We start from the raw sequence: 13,414 nt of genomic DNA, 5'->3' as shown, positions 1-13,414 counted from the left end.
AACTGACCCCTAATGGGAAGAAATTGGTTAACCCATGATGAAATGAAATTGATTAACCCCCCATGGAAAGAAATTGATTAACCTCGATTGAAATAAATTGGTTGACCCCCAATGGGACATTAATACTACTTTAATAGCCATGAGTTGTGCCACGTTAGATTAGATCTAAATTAGGTGACTTTTTTGGATTAATTACGTTCTAGACAACTTTGTCTTTCTAAAGTTTTCCCTGTTTTCCTCCATTTAGGAAATAATTTTTTTCTTGAAGTTTCTATCTTTTATAAAATAGTGAGGTTTATAACTCTAGAATTATACAAATTTGACTAGTGCATTATATGGCCAAATAGGAAGAAGTTTTTTTTGTAAGACAACATTTCCATTATCTATCAAAACTATACATTCATTACATACCTTGTAGTGATATTCTACTCCATAAGGATCTACGCTTCACTGTTGCAAAAGCCATCCCTACTGGGCTTAATTCAAACATAGTTGTTTATATATCACCAAACTAAAACATAGAACTAGAAATAACTAAGATAACCAACACCTCCATGAGGCATGAAAAAATGACAAATTGAGCACATGAATAGAGACAAAGCCAATACATTATACTAGACCAATTTGTTGGACACCTAATCCACAAAGGGTTATGGTGTGGAAGGTGAAGCATCAGGAGGAGTCCAAGAGACCTTGCAAGATGAATTCGATGGTCACACATTGTATTTATATGTAACATCTATATGAATAATAAAGTAATTCAAACTTATCTTTCATACCTGGTTGCACATTCCACCAATGGTATTAGAGCAGGTCTTGCTCAGAGACCTGACATATATGCCTCACTAAATTTTCTAGATCTACCACTCTAAGCACTCTTGAAACCCTTGGTTGTTTCTATTATTTCTCGAAAACCCTGACATGGTATTGACCCATGCTATAACACTCTGCTAATCTAAGATTAACTCTACCATTATTCGTGAAACACAATAGTCCTTCTTGAACAACATTGATAGTTGGTCAATATCTCAGGGCTTATTTACCATCGATGCCTTTTATTTTTGAATAATCTAATATGGAGATATTGCTCCCATGTGTGCAATAATGCACATGCAAGAAAACAATATTACGGTTCTATTTACAAATTAATGTATGGGGGTTGTATATGCCCACCACTGGATAATGTACTTAATTCCAATGATGGGCATATACATCCCCCGCGCATTAGTGGGTCAATAACAAAGTTAATATTGGTTGTTTCTTATGCTTATTTCTTTTGAGTATTCTTCCTCTAGTTTTAGAAGCATGGTACTTCTTGGGCATTCAACTTAAAAACAATGGTAACCTGCAAATGGTGTTTTTTTTGGAAATTTACCAGTGACATTGCATTGTAAATGGGTGCATTTTGATTAGAAACCACAACCAATTTTGATTTCTATGCATGGAGGATCATGGTTTTGTTTATCTGCATCCATGTGAAAAATTTATAAACATATTCATCCTCTCACTTTGTATGGGATAAGAGGGGATTGACAGTGAGGCTTCTAGTTTTGAATCTCTATGCCTGAGCAACAATGACATCATATTTTCACCTTGTATATGATGAGGAATTGATGACCAACTACCAATTTTAAAGAGCCTAAGATGTATATGATAAGGAGGAATTGATTATCAATTACCAATTTTGAAGAGCCTAAGCCAAAGCCTAATCAACAATGAAAACCACAACCTCGAACTTGAACCAAAATCAAAGTTATCATGGTGATTCAGTTTGCAGTCATATTCAAACCAATATTAGGGAGCACTTCCTCTAGAAAAAGACTTCATATTCTAGCTAGACTTCGAACTATTCTATGAACTACACTAAGCATTCCATAGTTTGTGGTCAACCTTAAACCACCATAGGTTGAGACCTCAATGGTCTCCGTTTTCCAAGAAGTAGGGAGAACTCTCTAATAGAAGACTTAAGATTCTAGCTAGATTTGGAATTGTTCCAGGAACTACATCAAGTGTTCCAGGTTGAAACCCCAATGGTCTCCCTTTTCAAAGCAATAGGGAGCGTTTCCTCCAGCAAAATACTTCAACTTCTAACTAGGTTTGGAATTAAGTGTTCAAGTGTTAGTGGTTAACCTTAAACCACCACCAATTGAGACCTCAATTTCTTCCACCTTTTGGGTTTGTTATCTTCCTTTACAACCACCATTTCAAAGAGCACATTGAAATAATTGTTCCCATGCATTTTTTGGCATTTTTATATTTCATCTCTTTTCTTGGACTCATATATACCCCTTTAGTTTAAGAGGGGGATGTTGGACACCTAATCTGCTAACGGTTATGGTGTGGAAGGTGAACCTTCATATGGAGCCTAAGAGACCTTTGAAAACCAATCCAATATTTACAATGTATTTATATGTAACATATTTATGAATAATAAAGTAATTCATGCTTAGCTTTCATATATGCTTGCACATTCCAACACATCCCTACGATCAATTTCAATGCAATGGTTGCCACAATAATTGCTAACAAGGTGGCAATCACACCAAACTCCAAAAGGTGACAAAAGGTATACTCCTACCTCACCTCTCAACATTTTCATGCTCCAAATCTTCCTTCCTGTATGTCTCCTTATCTAAAATGACCAGAAGACCTCTCCATTCGTTTAAACTCTTGCGTGAATTTTTTTTTAATTTGACATATTTTCTAGTGCTAAACGTTTACTCCTAATATTTAATACACAAGTTATATATGAACAAAAAAGAATAAAAATGTTGAATTCATAAAATTATAACATATGCTCAAGAACTAGATTGAAGAAAGTCATTGGAAAATTGATATAAAGAAATAGATGGAAAAGCTTTTAGGTTCTCTAAGGAATATCGTAATTGTCTCATAAAGCTACATGAAAAATGACGTAAGTACGAAATAGGGAATAGGCTAGCCAAAAAAGAATCAAACAATATGTGCATGGTGGAAATATAATGCTGTAGAAAACAAAAATATCCTATAATAACGGGTGAGTCATGAAAAAAATTGCTACCCATAAACTGTCATGAAAAAAAATGCTAGCCATAAACTAACAACCATGATGGAAAGATTTAAGGCACGAAAAACCATTTTAACTTTTATAATGTGCTAATTTTCATAATGCACATTGAAAGCAATGTATAGGTACAGGAATTTAGAAAAATGATAATGAATAGTTAGACGTAATGGGAAAGATGCCATAATGAGATTATTCCTTTTTAAGGGTATTGATTCTAATTTCATGTATATTTATGGGAAAAAATTGTAAATTATGGGAAAAAAAATGGCATTTATAAAGATCACAAAATAACAAAGGACATGATTTGTGTTGAGGTTCAAAATGATCGACGTCGAAATTTGCTGCGTGCAGATCGATCGTTACTGCGTGTAAATGAGGAGCCATTCCTATTCCTAGTTCTATTTCTGGGTGGATATGCATACCTCAACTTTAGGGAAGGCGATTCTCTATCATTCCTGTCAAACCTGTACCCTTCTAATACTTCCATAGCAGCTGCAGCAAATTTAGGGTTTTTAAAATCCACAAAACACAGAACAACATTAACGTTGGGTTCTCCTTCAGCTTGATTTGCACGTTCCTTGGACTTATTGACAATCCTCATTTCTTTGAAACCCTGAAAATGGCGAAATATGTGAGCCGCTTCTCTGCGACTGCAGTCACTTGGAAGTCCCTCAACAAAGAGTGTGTTAGGTGCATCTGCTGCTACGTCAACATTATCTGAACCACGAATTGGCAACTCACTACGATAATCATCATAATTATAAGGTGCAAGAGGAACATATTGTTCTCTACTTTCTCTAAATGATCGAACCCCAAGTCGGGGGTCTTCCCAGCGACGAGTATCAAACAACACACGATCATGATGATCGGGCCTCCCAAGTAGGTCGTGGTCATCATATTCATATTCACTGCGAGGTCGTTTGGCCAGCGCAGATCTCTGCAAGTAACTCGCCCTCTCAGGTTCAGTAGGTGGGATTCTTGCGCTTAAGTATGTGCTCTCCATTCCACTCTTTTGTGAATCTCCGAAACGCTCTGAAAGAACCGTTGCAACGCAATGCAATAATACAAGCAGCACGAAATAGGGTCAAAGAGAGACTCAGCGAAGTAAACGCCCGAATTAATTTCTGGGTTTTGGTGGCCGAAGCTTAAGAATGATCTCAGTTGTATGCTTGTAGTGATCACATTTGTAGGGGAGGGTCAGTTGTATGCTTGTAGTGATCACATTTGTAGGGGAGGGTCGATCGATTACTTATAGCACCGAAGGGAATGCATGCAGGTCGGCCCATTTCAAATTTTAGCCCCTGCACTCCAAGTGGACTTCAGCGTTGGTGTCGGCTTTCGCAGCTGTGGTGCTAAAAGCACCAAATTCCTTCCTTTTTTAACACAAGGCCACGATAAAATTATTGCTCTTTTAACACAAGGCCACGATAAAATTATTGGTAATTTCTTCGTTTCTTTTTTTTTAAGAGAAAAAAAAATACTATACTAAATGAGTTAAAATTTTATGGATATGTTGTTTTAATAAGTTATGGTATTAACTCATAATATTATAACAAAGTTTATTTACACATTAAAAATCTTTATGGTAATTAGTAAGTGAATTTTTATGATTAAGAATCTTACATTATATTTTTTTGAAATATATATTTGTTTTTATAATATTATAATAATAATAATAATAATAATAATAATAATAATAATTTTTATGATATTTTTAATTTTAACATAGATTATATCTATATACATTTATTAACTATTTAATTTATATGAAGGAAGAGTTTAATTCATGATAGAGAGAGGGCACAAGAAAAATAACTAAAAGGCATGGTACTTGATTGTTATATGTTTTTTGGATAATTTATGTTTTAACGTGTGTTTAACATGCGTTTATGGTGCTAGTTAGTAAGATAAAAGTATTTATTTTTCCTAGAGAGAGATTTGGTGTTAGAATTTAGATTTCTTATTTTTATATGGACAAGTATATATGCATCTTTTAGAGTACATCCAGGGAGAGTCATTGGAATGGAAAGTGTCTGTTTTGTGTGGGATTTTCTTGTGCTATGTCCTCTCTAAAGAGCCATGTGTACAATTGTGCTCATGAAAATTACATGGGTGACATGGGAATCCATTATAGGTTTTGGCTATATCTGTTGTTTGGTTCATAGACATGGGTGGTTGTATTATTATTCCTTTTGGTTGCATTTTCAATTACATTTGCGGGTAGAAGGATTTGGGGTGGATAGAGGGATTTGGGGTTCTTGTTCATTGGTTGCTTTTCATGTTGGTGGTTTTTCATTGGTAGCTCTATGAGTTGTTTCCCATACTTTTGTTGTAATGGTATTCTATGTTTCCATCTTCCTAGCAATGGACTTGAACTTTCACTCTATAATTATGCTTGCATGGATTATATTTTAGGTCCACATTTGAGTTTTTTATTCAAAAGGGATTGCGAAAAAGGAACGGTAAGGAAATTAGGTATGATTTATTGAATGGGTTATTACCTCCTATTTTGAAAGGAAAATTTAAGTGTTTAACAACTTGATTGCAATCTTTAAAGGGAATGAGAAATCAAAACCATTAGAGGGAATGAACTCAAAACAATGCAGATAAATGGAGTTGAATCATATTTGTAGAGACAAAGGAAATTGAATTCATGAAGACAAAGGTTAAGTGTGATTCTGAATTCATTGTGCTTGCAAAGATGAAGGTCATCACACTCATAGACACAAACAATGATCACACTTGTGGAGATGAAAATGATCTCACTAATAGAGATGAAATTAATTGCACTTTACAGAGAAAGAAAAACAAACACCATTTTGGGTAAATGAAATATTTGGCAATGTAAAGAGAAAAGTAGTTTTTCATTTGAAGGGTCTCAAAAGGAATTTAGAAAGAAATAGCTTAACTTATAAATTCCTCTTCATTATAAATAAAATGGGGCATTTCCCCTTGGTTGTAGTTTCTTGTTCAGTGAGTGAGGATAGCCTATTCAAACCTAGAGTTTTCTTCAAGAAGTTTCAATATGTTTTAAGATATGTTTTGAATGATTTCTTCCAGATAGTTTTAGTGAAGAAACAAAAATCCCAAAGGGAATTGAAGCTAGCTCAAACTATGATAACCATTCTTATTTTGATGAAATATTAGAAGAATTTGTTTAGCAATAGGACTAAAACAATAAAAAAAGTACATTCAAAACTATTCAAATGTTGGAGATCTTCCAAAGTGAGTTTTATATCCTAGGTAAACCTATGTATCAATTATTTTGGTTAGTTGGGCATTTTAAATTCATCTTATTAGATTTTCACCATTAAATAGTAAAGAACACAACTACTAATTTTGATTAAGAAAGAATAAATTTTACTTAAAGATTTATTGTGACAAGTTGTTTAGTTGTTTAGACTAGGATATCTATACAAATTATGAATCATATTAGTATCAAACCAATTTCTCTATGGCTAGAAGGGATCATTTTGAGTTAGATGATTACAACACTAAATAAGTTGGATGAAGATGAAGAGTTCTTAGAACTAATGAATAAAAATAATAAAGAATATGGAGAATGAGTCTAGGCTATTAAATCTAAAAACTTAGATGTCTAGAATTGAGTTATACAAATGAAAATCTTGAACATGAAAAGAAGCCCAAAATAAAAAGATCAATATTAGAATGAGGAGAAGGCATAAAAAATTAAGTACCTTTAAGTGTATTAAAAAATAAACATCAACCAATATGTGGGTGAGATTGACGTGCTCAAATTAAAAATTAGTTGTTAGAATAGTTAGAAGTCTATGATGTCTATTTTACTGTGTATGAATTGAGTTGAGCATATAAAGTTTCTTTTTCTCCTTTATTGCACTTTGACATGCTAGGAAAATGAGTTTGTCATTGGAAGGCTCAAATTTGAACCACTAGGTTAAGATATGTCCAAAAACCTTATGACATAAAGAAAATGTAAGAACAAAAAGTAAAAGATTGCACTCCATAATTATGCAACAAAACAATTCATTTATGAAAAAAATTCAAATTATTCTAAATAAAAATTCAACTCAAAAAGACAAAATTTGATTATCTTTTCCTTTATTTTTTTTTAAATGTCTCCACAATCAAATGTAATTTCATTTTCGTTCGTTAAAAAGATAAAATTTGATTATGTTTTCTTTTATTTTTTCTAAATACATATCCACAATCAAATGTAATATCATTTTCGTTGGTCGAAAATAGTTGAGTAAAGTGAAAACCCATCCATATCCATTTCATTTTGTAATATTGAGTTACAACAAAACTCCAATTCTATTTCATTGTTTTGCCAAATGTTGAAGAAGTAAAGAAAAGAGGTATGCAAATAAACCAGAAATTTCATCTCAATAACTTCAGTTCTTTATGTTAAATTTTCTTTCAATTAATTTTAAAATTTTATTAAATATTTAAAATGCATTTAAAAAAGATGGTTTAAAATGTAACATAAATCTTAAGACATAGTTTTATATGTAACTAAAATCTTACAAATTTTAATACAAGTATTTAAAATGAATTTTCAAATAATGGTTTAAAATGTAACATAGATCTTAAAGACATAGTTTTAAAGGTAACTAAAATCTTAAGAACCTTAATTTGTTTTTGCTTCTCTTTTCTTTTATATCAATATGATTTTAGTTTCTTTACCTTTCAAAATGAGATTTTCTTTTGATTATAGTTTCTTCACCTTTCAAAACGAGATTTTCTTTTCGCAGAAATTTAAGTATCTATTAAATTTTGATCTCTTATTACATACATGTGACCCACTAAAAAAATTAATTTCACATTTGGCAATTATCATTGAATAATAATAACATGGGTTTTGTAAGAACATCACGGTGCGTCCAATTTCGAAAAACTATTATCGATTTCATAATAATGCACTTGTTGTTTGACAGTGTATTGGTTGGTTAAGGTTTTTTGGTATGGTACTGATGTTATAAAACGTTCTAATGTAATAATAATATCTTCGCTCGGAATTAGTATTAATTAATATTTGGTATAGTTAGATGTAGTTTCAATGTTTATACGTTGCATCTATGCACATATAGTGTCGTCATATATTTTCTTTATTTTAGACTTATGTAACACTATTTATCTTATCATTTGTATTTCCTGGTTTATGTAAGGTACTAATGATGTTAATTCAAATTCTGGCTCATTTTAATTTAAATTCTTCCATGTTCAACAAAACATTGGCAATAAAATAAAAATATTGCCTTATAAAAACTTGAAAAAAAAATAGTTATTAATGTAACTATTATGTTTAAGATAGTTTTTCCAATAATATAAATTATTTGTCCATTCGAATTTGGCATTTAAAGGATAATACTCATTTATTAATGTGGTATTGTTAACTTTATCATTTCCCGTATTTCTTTCATAGCTTTATTCTAATTTTGCTCATATTTTAACTTTTTTTTCAAAAGAAAATAACGTTGGCTTTAATATTAATGAGATAAAGATCAGTAAATTTATCAAGGATATGGTTCATCTTTTGCATATGAAATATTCAGAAATTGTATTCCATTATAGTCTACCTATCAACATGTAAGTATTATCCCAAACATACTCTTGAAATTCTTTCAGTCTTGTACAATTGCATGCAAAAAACCATTAACAAAAAATAGTTTCGAATATGTCCTCACTAGCATATATATATGATCATCATATATAAATAAAAAAATAGAAAACAAGTGTATAAGATGTTATGGAAAGCAAATCATTTCTATGTATTTGAATTTCATGACTCCATATTGCCCAACAAGACCTTGTTTAGAAAATCCGTCAGCCTCCATATTAGCTTTCTTATATATATGATTTATTGTGAAGTTTGTGAGGGAGCCTAGTAAGTGTTAAATCCTATTGATCCATCCAGCTAAATTAGGCTAGTCAAAATCAGTGTGTCCTTGTATTCCTTCTATCAAAGATCTAGAGTCTCCATATATGTTGAGGCTATGTATCTGCTTCTCTTTCATGAACCAAAGTAATCCCCATAAAGCAATAATTTATACTTTAGTATTTGCTCCAGGTCATCCATTCCAAGAAAAATTGTACTCTGAGTTTCCATTTAATTTAAGAACTGCTCCACACCCGCAAATGCCCAAGTACATTGCACTATAAAAACATCCAACATGAAGACTTACTGTCGGTAGAACCATACACTTGGATGCACTTTTAGGAATGACTGTCATAGGAGAGAGGGTTTCAACCCATGATAAAGACCAGTAGCAATTCCAAGAAGTGTCTAATGGTTGACCATAAAAAAATAGTGATTACGAGCATACAATATCTCCTAAGCTATGTAAGCGACCATCTCCTTGTATTTTTCAGTACCATCAGACCATAAGTTTATACTATGTTCTAAATTAGATGCCCAGTTAATTCATATGTGTAGTAAATGTGAAATGTGCCTCCAAACCAGACGAGTAGTTCGACAAGTGAAAAATATATGGTCTATTTTTTGCATGGAGTTCTTACAGAATATATAATAACCGAGACCTAAGAATCCTCTCTTAAAGAGGTTTTCCCAAGTAAGAATTTTATTCTTCCATACAAGCCAGGAAAATAGGATTAATTTTAAATGGATATTCCACTTCCAGATCTTGTAGAACCATGATCTATGCTACAAATCTAGTCTCTGCCTTATGTAGTAAATGTATGATTTAGCCACAATAGGATCTTGTTTATGTAATCTCCCATTCCATGAGATGTTGTCTCCTCGTTCACTTAGATGTAGGCATGTCTGACTAAGGCTAGTAATATAGTCTTTCCATTCAAGTGTGATTTGTCCCTCCAATCCCATATCAGTTGCCTCTTTCCATATAGGGTAATGCTCATGCCATCTCTTTATTTCTTGGTATAGAAAGATATATCCTTTTCTATGAATGTTGTCCAAAACATCCCCTTGTATATTCCTTTCACTGCTCATACCTTTGATGTAATTAGTCCCAATAAGAATTTTCCTGCTATTGCCAAAGTCCCACGCCATCCTCATGCACCACCAGTGTAGTATTTTAATGAATCTACTCGATATTAAAGACCCCTTAGTTTTTATGGGATTATTATTTCTATACAAATTCTCAATGTCTGAATATCTCAAGTATTTTACGCAGATGATGTCACGTCAAACACCTTGTCCATTCATGACCCTCTAGAAAGATTTAAACAACAATGGATATTCGAAAGTATTGTGTTCCAGAAACCCCTAGCCAATGAATTCCTTTGAATTTCCAGATCGACCCACCTGTAAAGATGATATTTAGAAGATGTCCCTACCCCGATCAAGAGAAAGTTGGTTATTATAGATAATAGATTCGAGGCAATGGCATTAGGGACCATGAATAGGTGTGCCCAAAATATAGTTATCTTCTCCAAAATAGCCTGGACAAGAATGTAACTTCCCCCTAAAGTGAGATCTCTGTGTGTCCAATTGTTTAATTTCCTCTTATATTTATCAACCATCCATAGCCAATCCTTGATTCTGTAGTAATTGGGCTTGAGATTATAACACAAGTAGGTGAGTCCATCCTCCATAAGGGTTGTCTGTACTCCGAATATACCTGAAATATAGTTAATTTCCAATTTGTCACCAGAAGAGAAATATAGTATTGACTTGTTTCCATTTGATTGTATCCTGGAGGGTGAACGATATCTCAGAAATATATAGTGCAGTGCATACCACTGAGATCTTGATATAATACAAAAGGTTAGCATATCATCTATAAGAAACAAGTGTGTAATGTTGACTTGTCTAGATATATGTAAACCTTGAAATAAACCACGAGACTGTACCTCCTTAATTTTTAAACTAAGACAATCCATGACAAGAATAAATATCAAAGGGGAAAGAGAGGACCCCTGTCGCAGTCCTTGTCCAGCGCAAAAAAAGGTTGACAAAAGACCATTGATCAGTACAACAAAACATATTGAAGTAATACAAGTCATGATCCACTCCACATTATGAGATCAAAGACTAATCTTATAGAGAATGAGATTAATATATGACCAATCCACACAATTGTATGCCTCGTGTGAGTCAATTTTCATCACCACCACCTCCTTCTTACATGAATGGATAGAATGAATACATTCTTGAGTTGTTTCTATAGGATCTTGAATCTAGGGATTACTTAAAAATAAAAAAATTTCTCTGGAGATGTGTAAAGATAATACCTTATTGATGCATCTAGCAATCAGTTTAGAAATAAGGTTGTATAATATGTTGCATAGTGAGATTGCTCTGTAATCGTAGAAATTTTTTGGGAGGAGGAATTCAGAATTAGAGCTAAGAAAGTTGAATTAATGGCGCCAGTAGTCATACCTTGAGTCTTAGTCTCTTCCACCATATCCGAAATATTTTTCCCATCAACTTGAAGAAATATATGAAAAACTCCATAGTCCATCCATCTGGTCCCGGGATTTTGTCTTTGGCAAAGGACCTAAGAACGAGAGATATTTCCTCCAGGGTAACTGGTCTATATAGGTCATCATTTTCATTATCTTCAAACATTCTTGGATACTGGTCCAATGCCCAAATCTGATCTCTGAAATTGACATTCACCCTGGCCTTATAAAACTATTCGGAAAATTTGACAACCTCATCTTGTATCTCAGGAATAGTGTGTTTTGTTTTCCCATCCAAGGATTCAATCTTCCAAATAGAATTAATATGTTTCCTGTGATTAGCATACCTGTGAAAGAACTTAGTGTTCCAGTCTCCCACACGTAACCATATCTCTCTACTCTTGAGCCTCCAAGTTACTTCCTAAATATTAAGGATCTCATTCTTCATATTTTCTAGCAACTTTAGGTGATCCAGATCCTCCCCAGTCAAATTTTTTAGTTCTATTTCCATTCCAAAACTATAAATGTCATAAGTGATCCTCTATAGTTCAAGTATCAGTTGTTAGTTCTTATTATCTCTAATGTCCGAGTTCTTTTTTTTATAATATTGAGCTTTTTCATAAGGGACCACATCACATAATATCTCTCAGGCCAATCATCTCAAACCAAGAGGATTTTATGAGATCATTATAGTCTAAATCTTCTAGCCATACTTTGTTAAATTTGAAGGCGATCCCCTTTTGAACATTCTCCATCTTCCACATTAGAATAATGGGTGTGTGATCATAAATGCATGTCCTGTATACCCTAGACTTAAAATTTTTGAGACTCTCTACCAAATCTTCTTGTACTAGAAATCTATCCAATCATTTCCCCACATATTCTTCTCCCACCCACTGATTATTCCATGTAGGGGAGAGTGGGCAAGGGAAAATATCCACCAAATGATTACCTACAAAGAGATTATATGGATGATTTGCAAGTGAATTTGACCTACAATGTGTCCCTCAAGACTCCTGTGCCATGAGAGTTTCATTCAAATCGCCCGCCAAGATAAGCCCACTAATATTTAGAAGATTGCATTGTTGAACCCGGTCCCAAAAAGTCATTCCATTTCGACATGGAGCATATATATTAAGTAGATGTATATGGATAGGAATACCTTTGATATGTCTAGATAATAAAATGCTTGTAAAAAGACTGAAAGCATGAAAATCTTCTTGGCTAGGATCCCACATTGTTATATAAGACCACTCAAAGTGCCCATGGAACTAACCCCAACTATGTTCCATGAAGGGAAAAATGTTCTAAAATAAGAAATGGCCTGATGTGAATCGATAAGAGTTTCCTGAATGAGAACAATAAAAGGTCGAGAGTCTCGAATCACATGTTTAAGGCCCAATTGTTTGGAGTGGTTCCCCAAACCCTGAATATTCATAGATAGGATATTCATCATGGATTTCATTGAGCAGTCTTCAAAGCTCTAAGTGCTCGTGAGTTAGTAGAGGAAATGAATGAGACATCAAGTAATCCAGTGAAGTCTTTGAATAGAGCAGATTGAGAAGTGAGGCAATCACGAAAGTCCCTACTACCCTTTTTCTGGGTCTTACAAATCGCGATATTAATCGCAGATCCCAGGTTGATTTATGGAGATGTTATAGGGGCATCTAACATATGAATGGTCATAGATTTCAGGTCTATATCAATATTGAGGAGAAGGAAATCAATGTCACTCTCGATCGAATTATATGGAGAAGATATCAAGTTCGGGTCATCGGGGCATAAAGGGAGGAGGGAGAGGGAAGATTCTAATCAAGGCATAGATGATGAGATCAGAGGAGCAAGAGGGAGAGCAGGGTTGATAATATGGGGACTCCTCGATGTGGAGGAATTTGGAGGGGTTCATCCACAGAAAGAGGAATCACATTATAAGAGGGGGCATCACGATGTGAGGTTATAGGGCGAGATGAAATGCTTGCTAAAGATGTATGAGTGAGGGAGTCT

The sequence above is a fragment of the Pinus tabuliformis genome, chromosome 7 (genome assembly GCF_031772625.1).
Source record: "Pinus tabuliformis cultivar Carrire ecotype Pingquan chromosome 7, CPIR1, whole genome shotgun sequence".
Taxonomy (NCBI): Eukaryota; Viridiplantae; Streptophyta; class Pinopsida; order Pinales; family Pinaceae; genus Pinus; species Pinus tabuliformis.
This window is presented reverse-complemented; position numbering follows the sequence as displayed.